Source organism: Schistocerca nitens, chromosome 1 (assembly GCF_023898315.1).
Source record: "Schistocerca nitens isolate TAMUIC-IGC-003100 chromosome 1, iqSchNite1.1, whole genome shotgun sequence".
In the NCBI taxonomy this organism is placed as follows: Eukaryota; Metazoa; Arthropoda; class Insecta; order Orthoptera; family Acrididae; genus Schistocerca; species Schistocerca nitens.
Window position 1 is genome coordinate 1215306794 of NC_064614.1, and position 21861 is coordinate 1215328654.

At 42.8% G+C, this 21861-nt stretch overlaps 15 non-coding genes across 15 annotated transcripts; all 15 read left to right on the plus strand.

Moving 5' to 3' along the window:
• The first annotated feature begins 1095 nt into the window (after positions 1-1095).
• Trnar-ucu (transfer RNA arginine (anticodon UCU)) lies at positions 1096-1168 on the plus strand. Its single transcript has one exon. It is a non-coding gene; the product is annotated as a tRNA-Arg (tRNA).
• Positions 1169-2462: 1294 nt separating this feature from the next.
• Trnak-uuu (transfer RNA lysine (anticodon UUU)) lies at positions 2463-2535 on the plus strand. Its single transcript has one exon. It is a non-coding gene; the product is annotated as a tRNA-Lys (tRNA).
• A 1292-nt stretch (positions 2536-3827) lies between these two features.
• Positions 3828-3900, plus strand: Trnar-ucu (transfer RNA arginine (anticodon UCU)). Its single transcript has one exon. It is a non-coding gene; the product is annotated as a tRNA-Arg (tRNA).
• Positions 3901-5192: 1292 nt separating this feature from the next.
• Positions 5193-5265, plus strand: Trnak-uuu (transfer RNA lysine (anticodon UUU)). The gene has a single exon. It is a non-coding gene; the product is annotated as a tRNA-Lys (tRNA).
• Positions 5266-6556: 1291 nt separating this feature from the next.
• Trnar-ucu (transfer RNA arginine (anticodon UCU)) lies at positions 6557-6629 on the plus strand. Its single transcript has one exon. It is a non-coding gene; the product is annotated as a tRNA-Arg (tRNA).
• Positions 6630-7920: 1291 nt separating this feature from the next.
• Trnar-ucu (transfer RNA arginine (anticodon UCU)) lies at positions 7921-7993 on the plus strand. Its single transcript has one exon. It is a non-coding gene; the product is annotated as a tRNA-Arg (tRNA).
• A 1292-nt stretch (positions 7994-9285) lies between these two features.
• On the plus strand, positions 9286-9358 carry Trnar-ucu (transfer RNA arginine (anticodon UCU)). Its single transcript has one exon. It is a non-coding gene; the product is annotated as a tRNA-Arg (tRNA).
• A 1292-nt stretch (positions 9359-10650) lies between these two features.
• Positions 10651-10723, plus strand: Trnar-ucu (transfer RNA arginine (anticodon UCU)). Its single transcript has one exon. It is a non-coding gene; the product is annotated as a tRNA-Arg (tRNA).
• Positions 10724-12015: 1292 nt separating this feature from the next.
• On the plus strand, positions 12016-12088 carry Trnar-ucu (transfer RNA arginine (anticodon UCU)). The gene has a single exon. It is a non-coding gene; the product is annotated as a tRNA-Arg (tRNA).
• Positions 12089-13380: 1292 nt separating this feature from the next.
• Trnar-ucu (transfer RNA arginine (anticodon UCU)) lies at positions 13381-13453 on the plus strand. Its single transcript has one exon. It is a non-coding gene; the product is annotated as a tRNA-Arg (tRNA).
• Positions 13454-14745: 1292 nt separating this feature from the next.
• On the plus strand, positions 14746-14818 carry Trnar-ucu (transfer RNA arginine (anticodon UCU)). Its single transcript has one exon. It is a non-coding gene; the product is annotated as a tRNA-Arg (tRNA).
• Positions 14819-16110: 1292 nt separating this feature from the next.
• On the plus strand, positions 16111-16183 carry Trnar-ucu (transfer RNA arginine (anticodon UCU)). The gene has a single exon. It is a non-coding gene; the product is annotated as a tRNA-Arg (tRNA).
• A 1292-nt stretch (positions 16184-17475) lies between these two features.
• Positions 17476-17548, plus strand: Trnar-ucu (transfer RNA arginine (anticodon UCU)). The gene has a single exon. It is a non-coding gene; the product is annotated as a tRNA-Arg (tRNA).
• A 1292-nt stretch (positions 17549-18840) lies between these two features.
• On the plus strand, positions 18841-18913 carry Trnar-ucu (transfer RNA arginine (anticodon UCU)). Its single transcript has one exon. It is a non-coding gene; the product is annotated as a tRNA-Arg (tRNA).
• A 1293-nt stretch (positions 18914-20206) lies between these two features.
• Positions 20207-20279, plus strand: Trnar-ucu (transfer RNA arginine (anticodon UCU)). The gene has a single exon. It is a non-coding gene; the product is annotated as a tRNA-Arg (tRNA).
• The last annotated feature ends 1582 nt before the right edge of the window (positions 20280-21861 follow it).

Here is a 21861-nt window from a genome sequence, read left to right on the forward strand (position 1 = left end):
TATTCACGTGCCTGTTCACGGAAATTATCTTTCAATACCCAGTTTTTACCTACAGATAGCAATAGAACGCACATTTTGTACAGAAACAAATACAATGAAGACTGAAATAATTTTGTATTACTTCACGAGTCAATGTATGTAAGCCCAATCATAATCTATAATTCTTTCAGCCCGAGATGAGAGGGTTACAGTTTTCTCGGCCACAAGTGAGAAAAGTAGACAGTTTCACAACAAGACATTTTACTATGGTTCCTTAACTGTACCCATTAAACAATGACACTCTGTATCTATTGAAACGGCGGCAATTTTCCCTTCAGCACAAGGGGCTTGCCGAAGGGGACTTTTACTGGAGACGGTCAGGAGGCAGCTTGCTGGATACATTAAGGGCAAAGGTCAGACAGAGATGTCTGATGTCGACTGACGCTTGCAGAAAACTACATTAAGTATGATTCCCGCCTATAACTGACGGCGAGAGAGATGCATCATCTGGCCACTTCTCATCGAAGCACACTGTCAGCAAGCAATGGCTGACGCTTCGAGGACGGCATGAAATTGCTAGGGATGTGATGCAGCTAACCTCCCTGGTAAATGTGCTAACAGGACACTAACGTCCGTTGTTGGAGTGTATACATATGATGGGGACCGGCTGTGACACAGCAGTCGACCAAAGTCAAAAAATGTTACTAATTGTACAGTGTTTCCAGTGCGTCGTTTACCACTTTGTGAGCGGATGCTGTTCTAAAGAATGCAATTCCCATTTACCTTTAAGCAGTGCACGTGAGCGGATCTAATAGCAGGACTGTGTTACTATGACTGTATAGAGAAACTCTGTCAATACGCAGGTGTATAAATCAGTAGGGCTATGGTAAACAGAGCGATTCGGAGCGACGTATCGTGTCTGTTGCATAAATAATGAGTCTTTGATCTAATTGCTTCAGACAACTATGAAAGTTAGCCTAACAATTAGAATGGACATCAAAGCCTTGAAAAACAGATCCAATGACAACACCAAATCAGAAAAGTGACGCGAGACATGTAGCACGGGGGGTCATGTCTTGCACAATCACTTCCATCTGAGCAAAGAACTTGCACAGCGTCCCTTTGGCGCAGAGGATAGCGCGTTGGACTTCTAATCCAAAGGTCGTGGGTTCGATCCCCACAAGGGACGGGCAATTTTTAAAAATGTCTGCCAATCACAAGATGGGTATTGACATATGGGTAACAACAAGCGTCTTCAAAACGTGAAAATTGTTGTGACCTCAGTTCTATTGTGAAGTGTGTTAACCTTACACATACAAGCAAAATTCTCCATGATCTGTTATCCATGACGCTGTTATATGTAAATGCTGTAGAAACGGAACCATATATTCACGTGCCTGTTCACGGAAATTATCTTTCAATACCCAGTTTTTACCTACAGATAGCAATAGAACGCACATTTTGTACAGAAACAAATACAATGAAGACTGAAATAATTTTGTATTACTTCACGAGTCAATGTATGTAAGCCCAATCATAATCTATAATTCTTTCAGCCCAAGATGAGAGGGTTACAGTTTCCTCGGCCACAAGTGAGAAAAGTAGACAGTTTCACAACAAGACATTTTACTATGGTTCCTTAACTGTACCCATTAAACAATGACACTCTGTATCTATAGAAACGGCGGCAATTTTCCCTTCAGCACAAGGGGCTTGCCGAAGGGGACTTTTACTGGAGACGGTCAAGAGGCAGCTTGCTGGATACATTAAGGGCAAAGGTCAGACAGAGATGTCTGATGTCGACTGACGCTTGCAGAAAACTACATTAAGTATGATTCCCGCCTATAACTGACGGTGAGAGAGATGCATCATCTGGCCACTTCTCATCGAAGCACACTGTCAGCAAGCAATGGCTGACGCTTCGAGGACGGCATGAAATTGCTAGGGAGGTGATGCAGCTAACCTCCCTGGTAAATGTGCTAACAGGACACACACGTCCGTTGTTGGAGTGTATACATATGATGGGGACCGGCTGTGACACAGCAGTCGACCAAAGTCAAAAAATGTTACTAATTGTACAGTGTTTCCAGTGCGTCGTTTACCACTTTGTGAGCGGATGCTGTTCTAAAGAATGCAATTCCCATTTACCTTTAAGCAGTGCACGTGAGCGGATCTAATAGCAGGACTGTGTTACTATGACTGTATAGAGAAACTCTGTCAATACGCAGGTGTATAAATCAGTAGGGCTATGGTAAACAGAGCGATTCGGAGCGACGTATCGTGTCTGTTGCATAAATAATGAGTCTTTGATCTAATTGCTTCAGACAACTATGAAAGTTAGCCTAACAATTAGAATGGACATCAAAGCCTTGAAAAACAGATCCAATGACAACACCAAATCAGAAAAGTGACGCGAGACATGTAGCACGGGGGGGGTCATGTCTGGCACAATCACTTACATCTGAGCAAAGAACTTGCACAGCGTCCCTTTGGCGCAGAGGATAGCGCGTTGGACTTTTAATCCAAAGGTCGTGGGTTCGATCCCCACAAGGGACGGGCAATTTTTAAAAATGTCTGCCAATCACAAGATGGGTATTGACATATGGGTAACAACAAGCGTCTTCAAAACGTGAAAATTGTTGTGACCTTAGTTCTATTGTGAAATGTGTTAACCTTACACATACAAGCAAAATTCTCCATGATCCGTTATCCATGACGCTGTTATATGTAAATGCTGTAGAAACGGAACCATATATTCACGTGCCTGTTCACGGAAATTATCTTTCAATACCCAGTTTTTACCTACAGATAGCAATAGAACGCACATTTTGTACAGAAACAAATACAATGAAGACTGAAATAATTTTGTATTACTTCACGAGTCAATGTATGTAAGCCCAATCATAATCTATAATTCTTTCAGCCCAAGATGAGAGGGTTACAGTTTTCTCGGCCACAAGTGAGAAAAGTAGACAGTTTCACAACAAGACATTTTACTATGGTTCCTTAACTGTACCCATTAAACAATGACACTCTGTATCTATAGAAACGGCGGCAATTTTCCCTTCAGCACAAGGGACTTGCCGAAGGGGACTTTTACTGGAGACGGTCAGGAGGCAGCTTGCTGGATACATTAAGGGCAAAGGTCAGACAGAGATGTCTGATGTCGACTGACGCTTGCAGAAAACTACATTAAGTATGATTCCCGCCTATAACTGACGGCGAGAGAGATGCATCATCTGGCCACTTCTCATCGAAGCACACTGTCAGCAAGCAATGGCTGACGCTTCGAGGACGGCATGAAATTGCTAGGGAGGTGATGCAGCTAACCTCCCTGGTAAATGTGCTAACAGGACACACACGTCCGTTGTTGGAGTGTATACATATGATGGGGACCGGCTGTGACACAGCAGTCGACCAAAGTCAAAAAATGTTACTAATTGTACAGTGTTTCCAGTGCGTCGTTTACCACTTTGTGAGCGGATGCTGTTCTAAAGAATGCAATTCCCATTTACCTTTAAGCAGTGCACGTGAGCGGATCTAATAGCAGGACTGTGTTACTATGACTGTATAGAGAAACTCTGTCAATACGCAGGTGTATAAATCAGTAGGGCTATGGTAAACAGAGCGATTCGGAGCGACGTATCGTGTCTGTTGCATAAATAATGAGTCTTTGATCTAATTGCTTCAGACAACTATGAAAGTTAGCCTAACAATTAGAATGGACATCAAAGCCTTGAAAAACAGATCCAATGACAACACCAAATCAGAAAAGTGACGCGAGACATGTAGCACGGGGGGTCATGTCTTGCACAATCACTTACATCTGAGCAAAGAACTTGCACAGCGTCCCTTTGGCGCAGAGGATAGCGCGTTGGACTTCTAATCCAAAGGTCGTGGGTTCGATCCCCACAAGGGACGGGCAATTTTTAAAAATGTCTGCCAATCACACGATGGGTATTGACATATGGGTAACAACAAGCGTCTTCAAAACGTGAAAATTGTTGTGACCTCAGTTCTATTGTGAAGTGTGTTAACCTTACACATACAAGCAAAATTCTCCATGATCTGTTATCCATGACGCTGTTATATGTAAATGCTGTAGAAACGGAACCATATATTCACGTGCCTGTTCACGGAAATTATCTTTCAATACCCAGTTTTTACCTACAGATAGCAATAGAACGCACATTTTGTACAGAAACAAATACAATGAAGACTGAAATAATTTTGTATTACTTCACGAGTCAATGTATGTAAGCCCAATCATAATCTATAATTCTTTCAGCCCAAGATGAGAGGGTTACAGTTTCCTCGGCCACAAGTGAGAAAAGTAGACAGTTTCACAACAAGACATTTTACTATGGTTCCTTAACTGTACCCATTAAACAATGACACTCTGTATCTATAGAAACGGCGGCAATTTTCCCTTCAGCACAAGGGGCTTGCCGAAGGGGACTTTTACTGGAGACGGTCAAGAGGCAGCTTGCTGGATACATTAAGGGCAAAGGTCAGACAGAGATGTCTGATGTCGACTGACGCTTGCAGAAAACTACATTAAGTATGATTCCCGCCTATAACTGACGGTGAGAGAGATGCATCATCTGGCCACTTCTCATCGAAGCACACTGTCAGCAAGCAATGGCTGACGCTTCGAGGACGGCATGAAATTGCTAGGGAGGTGATGCAGCTAACCTCCCTGGTAAATGTGCTAACAGGACACACACGTCCGTTGTTGGAGTGTATACATATGATGGGGACCGGCTGTGACACAGCAGTCGACCAAAGTCAAAAAATGTTACTAATTGTACAGTGTTTCCAGTGCGTCGTTTACCACTTTGTGAGCGGATGCTGTTCTAAAGAATGCAATTCCCATTTACCTTTAAGCAGTGCACGTGAGCGGATCTAATAGCAGGACTGTGTTACTATGACTGTATAGAGAAACTCTGTCAATACGCAGGTGTATAAATCAGTAGGGCTATGGTAAACAGAGCGATTCGGAGCGACGTATCGTGTCTGTTGCATAAATAATGAGTCTTTGATCTAATTGCTTCAGACAACTATGAAAGTTAGCCTAACAATTAGAATGGACATCAAAGCCTTGAAAAACAGATCCAATGACAACACCAAATCAGAAAAGTGACGCGAGACATGTAGCACGGGGGGTCATGTCTGGCACAATCACTTACATCTGAGCAAAGAACTTGCACAGCGTCCCTTTGGCGCAGAGGATAGCGCGTTGGACTTTTAATCCAAAGGTCGTGGGTTCGATCCCCACAAGGGACGGGCAATTTTTAAAAATGTCTGCCAATCACACGATGGGTATTGACATATGGGTAACAACAAGCGTCTTCAAAACGTGAAAATTGTTGTGACCTTAGTTCTATTGTGAAATGTGTTAACCTTACACATACAAGCAAAATTCTCCATGATCCGTTATCCATGACGCTGTTATATGTAAATGCTGTAGAAACGGAACCATATATTCACGTGCCTGTTCACGGAAATTATCTTTCAATACCCAGTTTTTACCTACAGATAGCAATAGAACGCACATTTTGTACAGAAACAAATACAATGAAGACTGAAATAATTTTGTATTACTTCACGAGTCAATGTATGTAAGCCCAATCATAATCTATAATTCTTTCAGCCCAAGATGAGAGGGTTACAGTTTTCTCGGCCACAAGTGAGAAAAGTAGACAGTTTCACAACAAGACATTTTACTATGGTTCCTTAACTGTACCCATTAAACAATGACACTCTGTATCTATAGAAACGGCGGCAATTTTCCCTTCAGCACAAGGGGCTTGCCGAAGGGGACTTTTACTGGAGACGGTCAGGAGGCAGCTTGCTGGATACATTAAGGGCAAAGGTCAGACAGAGATGTCTGATGTCGACTGACGCTTGCAGAAAACTACATTAAGTATGATTCCCGCCTATAACTGACGGCGAGAGAGATGCATCATCTGGCCACTTCTCATCGAAGCACACTGTCAGCAAGCAATGGCTGACGCTTCGAGGACGGCATGAAATTGCTAGGGAGGTGATGCAGCTAACCTCCCTGGTAAATGTGCTAACAGGACACACACGTCCGTTGTTGGAGTGTATACATATGATGGGGACCGGCTGTGACACAGCAGTCGACCAAAGTCAAAAAATGTTACTAATTGTACAGTGTTTCCAGTGCGTCGTTTACCACTTTGTGAGCGGATGCTGTTCTAAAGAATGCAATTCCCATTTACCTTTAAGCAGTGCACGTGAGCGGATCTAATAGCAGGACTGTGTTACTATGACTGTATAGAGAAACTCTGTCAATACGCAGGTGTATAAATCAGTAGGGCTATGGTAAACAGAGCGATTCGGAGCGACGTATCGTGTCTGTTGCATAAATAATGAGTCTTTGATCTAATTGCTTCAGACAACTATGAAAGTTAGCCTAACAATTAGAATGGACATCAAAGCCTTGAAAAACAGATCCAATGACAACACCAAATCAGAAATGTGACGCGAGACATGTAGCACGGGGGTCATGTCTTGCACAATCACTTACATCTGAGCAAAGAACTTGCACAGCGTCCCTTTGGCGCAGAGGATAACGCGTTGGACTTCTAATCCAAAGGTCGTGGGTTCGATCCCCACAAGGGACGGGCAATTTTTAAAAATGTCTGCCAATCACAAGATGGGTATTGACATATGGGTAACAACAAGCGTCTTCAAAACGTGAAAATTGTTGTGACCTCAGTTCTATTGTGAAGTGTGTTAACCTTACACATACAAGCAAAATTCTCCATGATCTGTTATCCATGACGCTGTTATATGTAAATGCTGTAGAAACGGAACCATATATTCACGTGCCTGTTCACGGAAATTATCTTTCAATACCCAGTTTTTACCTACAGATAGCAATAGAACGCACATTTTGTACAGAAACAAATACAATGAAGACTGAAATAATTTTGTATTACTTCACGAGTCAATGTATGTAAGCCCAATCATAATCTATAATTCTTTCAGCCCAAGATGAGAGGGTTACAGTTTTCTCGGCCACAAGTGAGAAAAGTAGACAGTTTCACAACAAGACATTTTACTATGGTTCCTTAACTGTACCCATTAAACAATGACACTCTGTATCTATAGAAACGGCGGCAATTTTCCCTTCAGCACAAGGGGCTTGCCGAAGGGGACTTTTACTGGAGACGGTCAGGAGGCAGCTTGCTGGATACATTAAGGGCAAAGGTCAGACAGAGATGTCTGATGTCGACTGACGCTTGCAGAAAACTACATTAAGTATGATTCCCGCCTATAACTGACGGCGAGAGAGATGCATCATCTGGCCACTTCTCATCGAAGCACACTGTCAGCAAGCAATGGCTGACGCTTCGAGGACGGCATGAAATTGCTAGGGAGGTGATGCAGCTAACCTCCCTGGTAAATGTGCTAACAGGACACACACGTCCGTTGTTGGAGTGTATACATATGATGGGGACCGGCTGTGACACAGCAGTCGACCAAAGTCAAAAAATGTTACTAATTGTACAGTGTTTCCAGTGCGTCGTTTACCACTTTGTGAGCGGATGCTGTTCTAAAGAATGCAATTCCCATTTACCTTTAAGCAGTGCACGTGAGCGGATCTAATAGCAGGACTGTGTTACTATGACTGTATAGAGAAACTCTGTCAATACGCAGGTGTATAAATCAGTAGGGCTATGGTAAACAGAGCGATTCGGAGCGACGTATCGTGTCTGTTGCATAAATAATGAGTCTTTGATCTAATTGCTTCAGACAACTATGAAAGTTAGCCTAACAATTAGAATGGACATCAAAGCCTTGAAAAACAGATCCAATGACAACACCAAATCAGAAATGTGACGCGAGACATGTAGCACGGGGGTCATGTCTTGCACAATCACTTACATCTGAGCAAAGAACTTGCACAGCGTCCCTTTGGCGCAGAGGATAACGCGTTGGACTTCTAATCCAAAGGTCGTGGGTTCGATCCCCACAAGGGACGGGCAATTTTTAAAAATGTCTGCCAATCACAAGATGGGTATTGACATATGGGTAACAACAAGCGTCTTCAAAACGTGAAAATTGTTGTGACCTCAGTTCTATTGTGAAGTGTGTTAACCTTACACATACAAGCAAAATTCTCCATGATCTGTTATCCATGACGCTGTTATATGTAAATGCTGTAGAAACGGAACCATATATTCACGTGCCTGTTCACGGAAATTATCTTTCAATACCCAGTTTTTACCTACAGATAGCAATAGAACGCACATTTTGTACAGAAACAAATACAATGAAGACTGAAATAATTTTGTATTACTTCACGAGTCAATGTATGTAAGCCCAATCATAATCTATAATTCTTTCAGCCCAAGATGAGAGGGTTACAGTTTCCTCGGCCACAAGTGAGAAAAGTAGACAGTTTCACAACAAGACATTTTACTATGGTTCCTTAACTGTACCCATTAAACAATGACACTCTGTATCTATAGAAACGGCGGCAATTTTCCCTTCAGCACAAGGGGCTTGCCGAAGGGGACTTTTACTGGAGACGGTCAGGAGGCAGCTTGCTGGATACATTAAGGGCAAAGGTCAGACAGAGATGTCTGATGTCGACTGACGCTTGCAGAAAACTACATTAAGTATGATTCCCGCCTATAACTGACGGTGAGAGAGATGCATCATCTGGCCACTTCTCATCGAAGCACACTGTCAGCAAGCAATGGCTGACGCTTCGAGGACGGCATGAAATTGCTAGGGAGGTGATGCAGCTAACCTCCCTGGTAAATGTGCTAACAGGACACACACGTCCGTTGTTGGAGTGTATACATATGATGGGGACCGGCTGTGACACAGCAGTCGACCAAAGTCAAAAAATGTTACTAATTGTACAGTGTTTCCAGTGCGTCGTTTACCACTTTGTGAGCGGATGCTGTTCTAAAGAATGCAATTCCCATTTACCTTTAAGCAGTGCACGTGAGCGGATCTAATAGCAGGACTGTGTTACTATGACTGTATAGAGAAACTCTGTCAATACGCAGGTGTATAAATCAGTAGGGCTATGGTAAACAGAGCGATTCGGAGCGACGTATCGTGTCTGTTGCATAAATAATGAGTCTTTGATCTAATTGCTTCAGACAACTATGAAAGTTAGCCTAACAATTAGAATGGACATCAAAGCCTTGAAAAACAGATCCAATGACAACACCAAATCAGAAAAGTGACGCGAGACATGTAGCACGGGGGGTCATGTCTTGCACAATCACTTACATCTGAGCAAAGAACTTGCACAGCGTCCCTTTGGCGCAGAGGATAGCGCGTTGGACTTCTAATCCAAAGGTCGTGGGTTCGATCCCCACAAGGGACGGGCAATTTTTAAAAATGTCTGCCAATCACAAGATGGGTATTGACATATGGGTAACAACAAGCGTCTTCAAAACGTGAAAATTGTTGTGACCTCAGTTCTATTGTGAAGTGTGTTAACCTTACACATACAAGCAAAATTCTCCATGATCTGTTATCCATGACGCTGTTATATGTAAATGCTGTAGAAACGGAACCATATATTCACGTGCCTGTTCACGGAAATTATCTTTCAATACCCAGTTTTTACCTACAGATAGCAATAGAACGCACATTTTGTACAGAAACAAATACAATGAAGACTGAAATAATTTTGTATTACTTCACGAGTCAATGTATGTAAGCCCAATCATAATCTATAATTCTTTCAGCCCAAGATGAGAGGGTTACAGTTTCCTCGGCCACAAGTGAGAAAAGTAGACAGTTTCACAACAAGACATTTTACTATGGTTCCTTAACTGTACCCATTAAACAATGACACTCTGTATCTATAGAAACGGCGGCAATTTTCCCTTCAGCACAAGGGGCTTGCCGAAGGGGACTTTTACTGGAGACGGTCAGGAGGCAGCTTGCTGGATACATTAAGGGCAAAGGTCAGACAGAGATGTCTGATGTCGACTGACGCTTGCAGAAAACTACATTAAGTATGATTCCCGCCTATAACTGACGGCGAGAGAGATGCATCATCTGGCCACTTCTCATCGAAGCACACTGTCAGCAAGCAATGGCTGACGCTTCGAGGACGGCATGAAATTGCTAGGGAGGTGATGCAGCTAACCTCCCTGGTAAATGTGCTAACAGGACACACACGTCCGTTGTTGGAGTGTATACATATGATGGGGACCGGCTGTGACACAGCAGTCGACCAAAGTCAAAAAATGTTACTAATTGTACAGTGTTTCCAGTGCGTCGTTTACCACTTTGTGAGCGGATGCTGTTCTAAAGAATGCAATTCCCATTTACCTTTAAGCAGTGCACGTGAGCGGATCTAATAGCAGGACTGTGTTACTATGACTGTATAGAGAAACTCTGTCAATACGCAGGTGTATAAATCAGTAGGGCTATAGTAAACAGAGCGATTCGGAGCGACGTATCGTGTCTGTTGCATAAATAATGAGTCTTTGATCTAATTGCTTCAGACAACTATGAAAGTTAGCCTAACAATTAGAATGGACATCAAAGCCTTGAAAAACAGATCCAATGACAACACCAAATCAGAAAAGTGACGCGAGACATGTAGCACGGGGGGTCATGTCTTGCACAATCACTTACATCTGAGCAAAGAACTTGCACAGCGTCCCTTTGGCGCAGAGGATAGCGCGTTGGACTTCTAATCCAAAGGTCGTGGGTTCGATCCCCACAAGGGACGGGCAATTTTTAAAAATGTCTGCCAATCACAAGATGGGTATTGACATATGGGTAACAACAAGCGTCTTCAAAACGTGAAAATTGTTGTGACCTCAGTTCTATTGTGAAGTGTGTTAACCTTACACATACAAGCAAAATTCTCCATGATCTGTTATCCATGACGCTGTTATATGTAAATGCTGTAGAAACGGAACCATATATTCACGTGCCTGTTCACGGAAATTATCTTTCAATACCCAGTTTTCACCTACAGATAGCAATAGAACGCACATTTTGTACAGAAACAAATACAATGAAGACTGAAATAATTTTGTATTACTTCACGAGTCAATGTATGTAAGCCCAATCATAATCTATAATTCTTTCAGCCCAAGATGAGAGGGTTACAGTTTTCTCGGCCACAAGTGAGAAAAGTAGACAGTTTCACAACAAGACATTTTACTATGGTTCCTTAACTGTACCCATTAAACAATGACACTCTGTATCTATAGAAACGGCGGCAATTTTCCCTTCAGCACAAGGGGCTTGCCGAAGGGGACTTTTACTGGAGACGGTCAGGAGGCAGCTTGCTGGATACATTAAGGGCAAAGGTCAGACAGAGATGTCTGATGTCGACTGACGCTTGCAGAAAACTACATTAAGTATGATTCCCGCCTATAACTGACGGCGAGAGAGATGCATCATCTGGCCACTTCTCATCGAAGCACACTGTCAGCAAGCAATGGCTGACGCTTCGAGGACGGCATGAAATTGCTAGGGAGGTGATGCAGCTAACCTCCCTGGTAAATGTGCTAACAGGATACACACGTCCATTGTTGGAGTGTATACATATGATGGGTACCGGCTGTGACACAGCAGTCGACCAAAGTCAAAAAATGTTACTAATTGTACAGTGTTTCCAGTGCGTCGTTTACCACTTTGTGAGCGGATGCTGTTCTAAAGAATGCAATTCCCATTTACCTTTAAGCAGTGCACGTGAGCGGATCTAATAGCAGGACTGTGTTACTATGACTGTATAGAGAAACTCTGTCAATACGCAGGTGTATAAATCAGTAGGGCTATGGTAAACAGAGCGATTCGGAGCGACGTATCGTGTCTGTTGCATAAATAATGAGTCTTTGATCTAATTGCTTCAGACAACTATGAAAGTTAGCCTAACAATTAGAATGGACATCAAAGCCTTGAAAAACAGATCCAATGACAACACCAAATCAGAAAAGTGACGCGAGACATGTAGCACGGGGGGTCATGTCTTGCACAATCACTTACATCTGAGCAAAGAACTTGCACAGCGTCCCTTTGGCGCAGAGGATAGCGCGTTGGACTTCTAATGCAAAGGTTGTGGGTTCGATCACCACAAGGGACGGGCAATTTTTAAAAATGTCTGCCAATCACAAGATGGGTATTGACATATGGGTAACAACAAGCGTCTTCAAAACGTGAAAATTGTTGTGACCTCAGTTCTATTGTGAAGTGTGTTAACCTTACACATACAAGCAAAATTCTCCATGATCTGTTATCCATGACGCTGTTATATGTAAATGCTGTAGAAACGGAACCATATATTCACGTGCCTGTTCACGGAAATTATCTTTCAATACCCAGTTTTTACCTACAGATAGCAATAGAACGCACATTTTGTACAGAAACAAATACAATGAAGACTGAAATAATTTTGTATTACTTCACGAGTCAATGTATGTAAGCCCAATCATAATCTATAATTCTTTCTGCCCAAGATGAGAGGGTTACAGTTTTCTCGGCCACAAGTGAGAAAAGTAGACAGTTTCACAACAAGACATTTTACTATGGTTCCTTAACTGTACCCATGAAACAATGACACTCTGTATCTATAGAAACGGCGGCAATTTTCCCTTCAGCACAAGGGGCTTGCCGAAGGGGACTTTTACTGGAGACGGTCAGGAGGCAGCTTGCTGGATACATTAAGGGCAAAGGTCAGACAGAGATGTCTGATGTCGACTGACGCTTGCAGAAAACTACATTAAGTATGATTCCCGCCTATAACTGACGGCGAGAGAGATGCATCATCTGGCCACTTCTCATCGAAGCACACTGTCAGCAAGCAATGGCTGACGCTTCGAGGATGGCATGAAATTGCTAGGGAGGTGATGCAGCTAACCTCCCTGGTACATGTGCTAACAGGACACACACGTCCGTTGTTGGAGTGTATACATATGATGGGGACCGGCTGTGACACAGCAGTCGACCAAAGTCAAAAAATGTTACTAATTGTACAGTGTTTCCAGTGCGTCGTTTACCACTTTGTGAGCGGATGCTGTTCTAAAGAATGCAATTCTCATTTACCTTTAAGCAGTGCACGTGAGCGGATCTAATAGCAGGACTGTGTTACTATGACTGTATAGAGAAACTCTGTCAATACGCAGGTGTATAAATCAGTAGGGCTATGGTAAACAGAGCGATTCGGAGCGACGTATCGTGTCTGTTGCATAAATAATGAGTCTTTGATCTAATTGCTTCAGACAACTATGAAAGTTAGCCTAACAATTAGAATGGACATCAAAGCCTTGAAAAACAGATCCAATGACAACACCAAATCAGAAAAGTGACGCGAGACATGTAGCACGGGGGGTCATGTCTTGCACAATCACTTACATCTGAGCAAAGAACTTGCACAGCGTCCCTTTGGCGCAGAGGATAGCGCGTTGGACTTCTAATCCAAAGATCGTGGGTTCGATCCCCACAAGGGACGGGCAATTTTTAAAAATGTCTGCCAATCACAAGATGGGTATTGACATATGGGTAACAACAAGCGTCTTCAAAACGTGAAAATTGTTGTGACCTCAGTTCTATTGTGAAGTGTGTTAACCTTACACATACAAGCAAAATTCTCCATGATCTGTTATCCATGACGCTGTTATATGTAAATGCTGTAGAAACGGAACCATATATTCACGTGCCTGTTCACGGAAATTATCTTTCAATACCCAGTTTTTACCTACAGATAGCAATAGAACGCACATTTTGTACAGAAACAAATACAATGAAGACTGAAATAATTTTGTATTACTTCACGAGTCAATGTATGTAAGCCCAATCATAATCTATAATTCTTTCAGCCCAAGATGAGAGGGTTACAGTTTTCTCGGCCACAAGTGAGAAAAGTAGACAGTTTCACAACAAGACATTTTACTATGGTTCCTTAACTGTACCCATTAAACAATGACACTCTGTATCTATAGAAACGGCGGCAATTTTCCCTTCAGCACAAGGGGCTTGCCGAAGGGGACTTTTACTGGAGACGGTCAGGAGGCAGCTTGCTGGATACATTAAGGGCAAAGGTCAGACAGAGATGTCTGATGTCGACTGACGCTTGCAGAAAACTACATTAAGTATGATTCCCGCCTATAACTGACGGCGAGAGAGATGCATCATCTGGCCACTTCTCATCGAAGCACACTGTCAGCAAGCAATGGCTGACGCTTCGAGGACGGCATGAAATTGCTAGGGAGGTGATGCAGCTAACCTCCCTGGTAAATGTGCTAACAGGATACACACGTCCATTGTTGGAGTGTATACATATGATGGGTACCGGCTGTGACACAGCAGTCGACCAAAGTCAAAAAATGTTACTAATTGTACAGTGTTTCCAGTGCGTCGTTTACCACTTTGTGAGCGGATGCTGTTCTAAAGAATGCAATTCCCATTTACCTTTAAGCAGTGCACGTGAGCGGATCTAATAGCAGGACTGTGTTACTATGACTGTATAGAGAAACTCTGTCAATACGCAGGTGTATAAATCAGTAGGGCTATGGTAAACAGAGCGATTCGGAGCGACGTATCGTGTCTGTTGCATAAATAATGAGTCTTTGATCTAATTGCTTCAGACAACTATGAAAGTTAGCCTAACAATTAGAATGGACATCAAAGCCTTGAAAAACAGATCCAATGACAACACCAAATCAGAAAAGTGACGCGAGACATGTAGCACGGGGGGTCATGTCTTGCACAATCACTTACATCTGAGCAAAGAACTTGCACAGCGTCCCTTTGGCGCAGAGGATAGCGCGTTGGACTTCTAATGCAAAGGTTGTGGGTTCGATCACCACAAGGGACGGGCAATTTTTAAAAATGTCTGCCAATCACAAGATGGGTATTGACATATGGGTAACAACAAGCGTCTTCAAAACGTGAAAATTGTTGTGACCTCAGTTCTATTGTGAAGTGTGTTAACCTTACACATACAAGCAAAATTCTCCATGATCTGTTATCCATGACGCTGTTATATGTAAATGCTGTAGAAACGGAACCATATATTCACGTGCCTGTTCACGGAAATTATCTTTCAATACCCAGTTTTTACCTACAGATAGCAATAGAACGCACATTTTGTACAGAAACAAATACAATGAAGACTGAAATAATTTTGTATTACTTCACGAGTCAATGTATGTAAGCCCAATCATAATCTATAATTCTTTCAGCCCAAGATGAGAGGGTTACAGTTTCCTCGGCCACAAGTGAGAAAAGTAGACAGTTTCACAACAAGACATTTTACTATGGTTCCTTAACTGTACCCATTAAACAATGACACTCTGTATCTATAGAAACGGCGGCAATTTTCCCTTCAGCACAAGGGGCTTGCCGAAGGGGACTTTTACTGGAGACGGTCAGGAGGCAGCTTGCTGGATACATTAAGGGCAAAGGTCAGACAGAGATGTCTGATGTCGACTGACGCTTGCAGAAAACTACATTAAGTATGATTCCCGCCTATAACTGACGGCGAGAGAGATGCATCATCTGGCCACTTCTCATCGAAGCACACTGTCAGCAAGCAATGGCTGACGCTTCGAGGACGGCATGAAATTGCTAGGGAGGTGATGCAGCTAACCTCCCTGGTAAATGTGCTAACAGGACACACACGTCCGTTGTTGGAGTGTATACATATGATGGGGACCGGCTGTGACACAGCAGTCGACCAAAGTCAAAAAATGTTACTAATTGTACAGTGTTTCCAGTGCGTCGTTTACCACTTTGTGAGCGGATGCTGTTCTAAAGAATGCAATTCCCATTTACCTTTAAGCAGTGCACGTGAGCGGATCTAATAGCAGGACTGTGTTACTATGACTGTATAGAGAAACTCTGTCAATACGCAGGTGTATAAATCAGTAGGGCTATAGTAAACAGAGCGATTCGGAGCGACGTATCGTGTCTGTTGCATAAATAATGAGTCTTTGATCTAATTGCTTCAGACAACTATGAAAGTTAGCCTAACAATTAGAATGGACATCAAAGCCTTGAAAAACAGATCCAATGACAACACCAAATCAGAAAAGTGACGCGAGACATGTAGCACGGGGGGTCATGTCTTGCACAATCACTTACATCTGAGCAAAGAACTTGCACAGCGTCCCTTTGGCGCAGAGGATAGCGCGTTGGACTTCTAATCCAAAGGTCGTGGGTTCGATCCCCACAAGGGACGGGCAATTTTTAAAAATGTCTGCCAATCACAAGATGGGTATTGACATATGGGTAACAACAAGCGTCTTCAAAACGTGAAAATTGTTGTGACCTCAGTTCTATTGTGAAGTGTGTTAACCTTACACATACAAGCAAAATTCTCCATGATCTGTTATCCATGACGCTGTTATATGTAAATGCTGTAGAAACGGAACCATATATTCACGTGCCTGTTCACGGAAATTATCTTTCAATACCCAGTTTTCACCTACAGATAGCAATAGAACGCACATTTTGTACAGAAACAAATACAATGAAGACTGAAATAATTTTGTATTACTTCACGAGTCAATGTATGTAAGCCCAATCATAATCTATAATTCTTTCAGCCCAAGATGAGAGAGTTACAGTTTTCTCGGCCACAAGTGAGAAAAGTAGACAGTTTCACAACAAGACATTTTACTATGGTTCCTTAACTGTACCCATTAAACAATGACACTCTGTATCTATAGAAACGGCGGCAATTTTCCCTTCAGCACAAGGGGCTTGCCGAAGGGGACTTTTACTGGAGACGGTCAGGAGGCAGCTTGCTGGATACATTAAGGGCAAAGGTCAGACAGAGATGTCTGATGTCGACTGACGCTTGCAGAAAACTACATTAAGTATGATTCCCGCCTATAACTGACGGCGAGAGAGATGCATCATCTGGCCACTTCTCATCGAAGCACACTGTCAGCAAGCAATGGCTGACGCTTCGAGGACGGCATGAAATTGCTAGGGAGGTGATGCAGCTAACCTCCCTGGTAAATGTGCTAACAGGATACACACGTCCATTGTTGGAGTGTATACATATGATGGGTACCGGCTGTGACACAGCAGTCGACCAAAGTCAAAAAATGTTACTAATTGTACAGTGTTTCCAGTGCGTCGTTTACCACTTTGTGAGCGGATGCTGTTCTAAAGAATGCAATTCCCATTTACCTTTAAGCAGTGCACGTGAGCGGATCTAATAGCAGGACTGTGTTACTATGACTGTATAGAGAAACTCTGTCAATACGCAGGTGTATAAATCAGTAGGGCTATGGTAAACAGAGCGATTCGGAGCGACGTATCGTGTCTGTTGCATAAATAATGAGTCTTTGATCTAATTGCTTCAGACAACTATGAAAGTTAGCCTAACAATTAGAATGGACATCAAAGCCTTGAAAAACAGATCCAATGACAACACCAAATCAGAAAAGTGACGCGAGACATGTAGCACGGGGGGTCATGTCTTGCACAATCACTTACATCTGAGCAAAGAACTTGCACAGCGTCCCTTTGGCGCAGAGGATAGCGCGTTGGACTTCTAATGCAAAGGTTGTGGGTTCGATCACCACAAGGGACGGGCAATTTTTAAAAATGTCTGCCAATCACAAGATGGGTATTGACATATGGGTAACAACAAGCGTCTTCAAAACGTGAAAATTGTTGTGACCTCAGTTCTATTGTGAAGTGTGTTAACCTTACACATACAAGCAAAATTCTCCATGATCTGTTATCCATGACGCTGTTATATGTAAATGCTGTAGAAACGGAACCATATATTCACGTGCCTGTTCACGGAAATTATCTTTCAATACCCAGTTTTTACCTACAGATAGCAATAGAACGCACATTTTGTACAGAAACAAATACAATGAAGACTGAAATAATTTTGTATTACTTCACGAGTCAATGTATGTAAGCCCAATCATAATCTATAATTCTTTCTGCCCAAGATGAGAGGGTTACAGTTTTCTCGGCCACAAGTGAGAAAAGTAGACAGTTTCACAACAAGACATTTTACTATGGTTCCTTAACTGTACCCATTAAACAATGACACTCTGTATCTATAGAAACGGCGGCAATTTTCCCTTCAGCACAAGGGGCTTGCCGAAGGGGACTTTTACTGGAGACGGTCAGGAGGCAGCTTGCTGGATACATTAAGGGCAAAGGTCAGACAGAGATGTCTGATGTCGACTGACGCTTGCAGAAAACTACATTAAGTATGATTCCCGCCTATAACTGACGGCGAGAGAGATGCATCATCTGGCCACTTCTCATCGAAGCACACTGTCAGCAAGCAATGGCTGACGCTTCGAGGATGGCATGAAATTGCTAGGGAGGTGATGCAGCTAACCTCCCTGGTACATGTGCTAACAGGACACACACGTCCGTTGTTGGAGTGTATACATATGATGGGGACCGGCTGTGACACAGCAGTCGACCAAAGTCAAAAAATGTTACTAATTGTACAGTGTTTCCAGTGCGTCGTTTACCACTTTGTGAGCGGATGCTGTTCTAAAGAATGCAATTCTCATTTACCTTTAAGCAGTGCACGTGAGCGGATCTAATAGCAGGACTGTGTTACTATGACTGTATAGAGAAACTCTGTCAATACGCAGGTGTATAAATCAGTAGGGCTATGGTAAACAGAGCGATTCGGAGCGACGTATCGTGTCTGTTGCATAAATAATGAGTCTTTGATCTAATTGCGTCAGACAACTATGAAAGTTAGCCTAACAATTAGAATGGACATCAAAGCCTTGAAAAACAGATCCAATGACAACACCAAATCAGAAAAGTGACGCGAGACATGTAGCACGGGGGGTCATGTCTTGCACAATCACTTACATCTGAGCAAAGAACTTGCACAGCGTCCCTTTGGCGCAGAGGATAGCGCGTTGGACTTCTAATCCAAAGGTCGTGGGTTCGATCCCCACAAGGGACGGGCAATTTTTAAAAATGTCTGCCAATCACAAGATGGGTATTGACATATGGGTAACAACAAGCGTCTTCAAAACGTGAAAATTGTTGTGACCTCAGTTCTATTGTGAAGTGTGTTAACCTTACACATACAAGCAAAATTCTCCATGATCTGTTATCCATGACGCTGTTATATGTAAATGCTGTAGAAACGGAACCATATATTCACGTGCCTGTTCACGGAAATTATCTTTCAATACCCAGTTTTTACCTACAGATAGCAATAGCACGCACATTTTGTACAGATACAAATACAATGAAGACTGAAATAATTTTGTATTACTTCACGAGTCAATGTATGTAAGCCCAATCATAATCTATAATTCTTTCAGCCCAAGATGAGAGGGTTACAGTTTTCTCGGCCACAAGTGAGAAAAGTAGACAGTTTCACAACAAGACATTTTACTATGGTTCCTTAACTGTACCCATTAAACAATGACACTCTGTATCTATAGAAACGGCGGCAATTTTCCCTTCAGCACAAGGGGCTTGCCGAAGGGGACTTTTACTGGAGACGGTCAGGAGGCAGCTTGCTGGATACATTAAGGGCAAAGGTCAGACAGAGATGTCTGATGTCGACTGACGCTTGCAGAAAACTACATTAAGTATGATTCCCGCCTATAACTGACGGCGAGAGAGATGCATCATCTGGCCACTTCTCATCGAAGCACACTGTCAGCAAGCAATGGCTGACGCTTCGAGGACGGCATGAAATTGCTAGGGAGGTGATGCAGCTAACCTCCCTGGTAAATGTGCTAACAGGACACACACGTCCGTTGTTGGAGTGTATACATATGATGGGGACCGGCTGTGACACAGCAGTCGACCAAAGTCAAAAAATGTTACTAATTGTACAGTGTTTCCAGTGCGTCGTTTACCACTTTGTGAGCGGATGCTGTTCTAAAGAATGCAATTCCCATTTACCTTTAAGCAGTGCACGTGAGCGGATCTAATAGCAGGACTGTGTTACTATGACTGTATAGAGAAACTCTGTCAATACGCAGGTGTATAAATCAGTAGGGCTATGGTAAACAGAGCGATTCGGAGCGACGTATCGTGTCTGTTGCATAAATAATGAGTCTTTGATCTAATTGCTTCAGACAACTATGAAAGTTAGCCTAACAATTAGAATGGACATCAAAGCCTTGAAAAACAGATCCAATGACAACACCAAATCAGAAAAGTGACGCGAGACATGTAGCACGGGGGGGTCATGTCTTGCACAATCACTTACATCTGAGCAAAGAACTTGCACAGCGTCCCTTTGGCGCAGAGGATAGCGCGTTGGACTTCTAATCCAAAGGTCGTGGGTTCGATCCCCACAAGGGACGGGCAATTTTTAAAAATGTCTGCCAATCACAAGATGGGTATTGACATATGGGTAACAACAAGCGTCTTCAAAACGTGAAAATTGTTGTGACCTCAGTTCTATTGTGAAGTGTGTTAACCTTACACATACAAGCAAAATTCTCCATGATCTGTTATCCATGACGCTGTTATATGTAAATGCTGTAGAAACGGAACCATATATTCACGTGCCTGTTCACGGAAATTATCTTTCAATACCCAGTTTTTACCTACAGATAGCAATAGAACGCACATTTTGTACAGAAACAAATACAATGAAGACTGAAATAATTTTGTATTACTTCACGAGTCAATGTATGTAAGCCCAATCATAATCTATAATACTTTCTGCCCAAGATGAGAGGGTTACAGTTTTCTCGGCCACAAGTGAGAAAAGTAGACAGTTTCACAACAAGACATTTTACTATGGTTCCTTAACTGTACCCATTAAACAATGACACTCTGTATCTATAGAAACGGCGGCAATTTTCCCTTCAGCACAAGGGGCTTGCCGAAGGGGACTTTTACTGGAGACGGTCAGGAGGCAGCTTGCTGGATACATTAAGGGCAAAGGTCAGACAGAGATGTCTGATGTCGACTGACGCTTGCAGAAAACTACATTAAGTATGATTCCCGCCTATAACTGACGGCGAGAGAGATGCATCATCTGGCCACTTCTCATCGAAGCACACTGTCAGCAAGCAATGGCTGACGCTTCGAGGATGGCATGAAATTGCTAGGGAGGTGATGCAGCTAACCTCCCTGGTACATGTGCTAACAGGACACACACGTCCGTTGTTGGAGTGTATACATATGATGGGGACCGGCTGTGACACAGCAGTCGACCAAAGTCAAAAAATGTTACTAATTGTACAGTGTTTCCAGTGCGTCGTTTACCACTTTGTGAGCGGATGCTGTTCTAAAGAATGCAATTCTCATTTACCTTTAAGCAGTGCACGTGAGCGGATCTAATAGCAGGACTGTGTTACTATGACTGTATAGAGAAACTCTGTCAATACGCAGGTGTATAAATCAGTAGGGCTATGGTAAACAGAGCGATTCGGAGCGACGTATCGTGTCTGTTGCATAAATAATGAGTCTTTGATCTAATTGCTTCAGGCAACTATGAAAGTTAGCCTAACAATTAGAATGGACATCAAAGCCTTGAAAAACAGATCCAATGACAACACCAAATCAGAAAAGTGACGCGAGACATGTAGCACGGGGGGGTCATGTCTTGCACAATCACTTACATCTGAGCAAAGAACTTTCACAGCGTCTCTTTGGCGCAGAGGATAGCGCGTTGGACTTCAAATCCAAAGGTCGTGGGTTCCATCCCCACAAGGGACGGACAATTTTTAAAAATGTCTGCCAATCACAAGATGGGTATTGACATATGGGTAACAACAAGCGTCTTCAAAACGTGAAAATTGTTGTGACCTCAGTTCTATTGTGAAGTGTGTTAACCTTACACATACAAGCAAAATTCTCCATGATCTGTTATCCATGACGCTGTTATATGTAAATGCTGTAGAAACGGAACCATATATTCACGTGCCTGTTCAC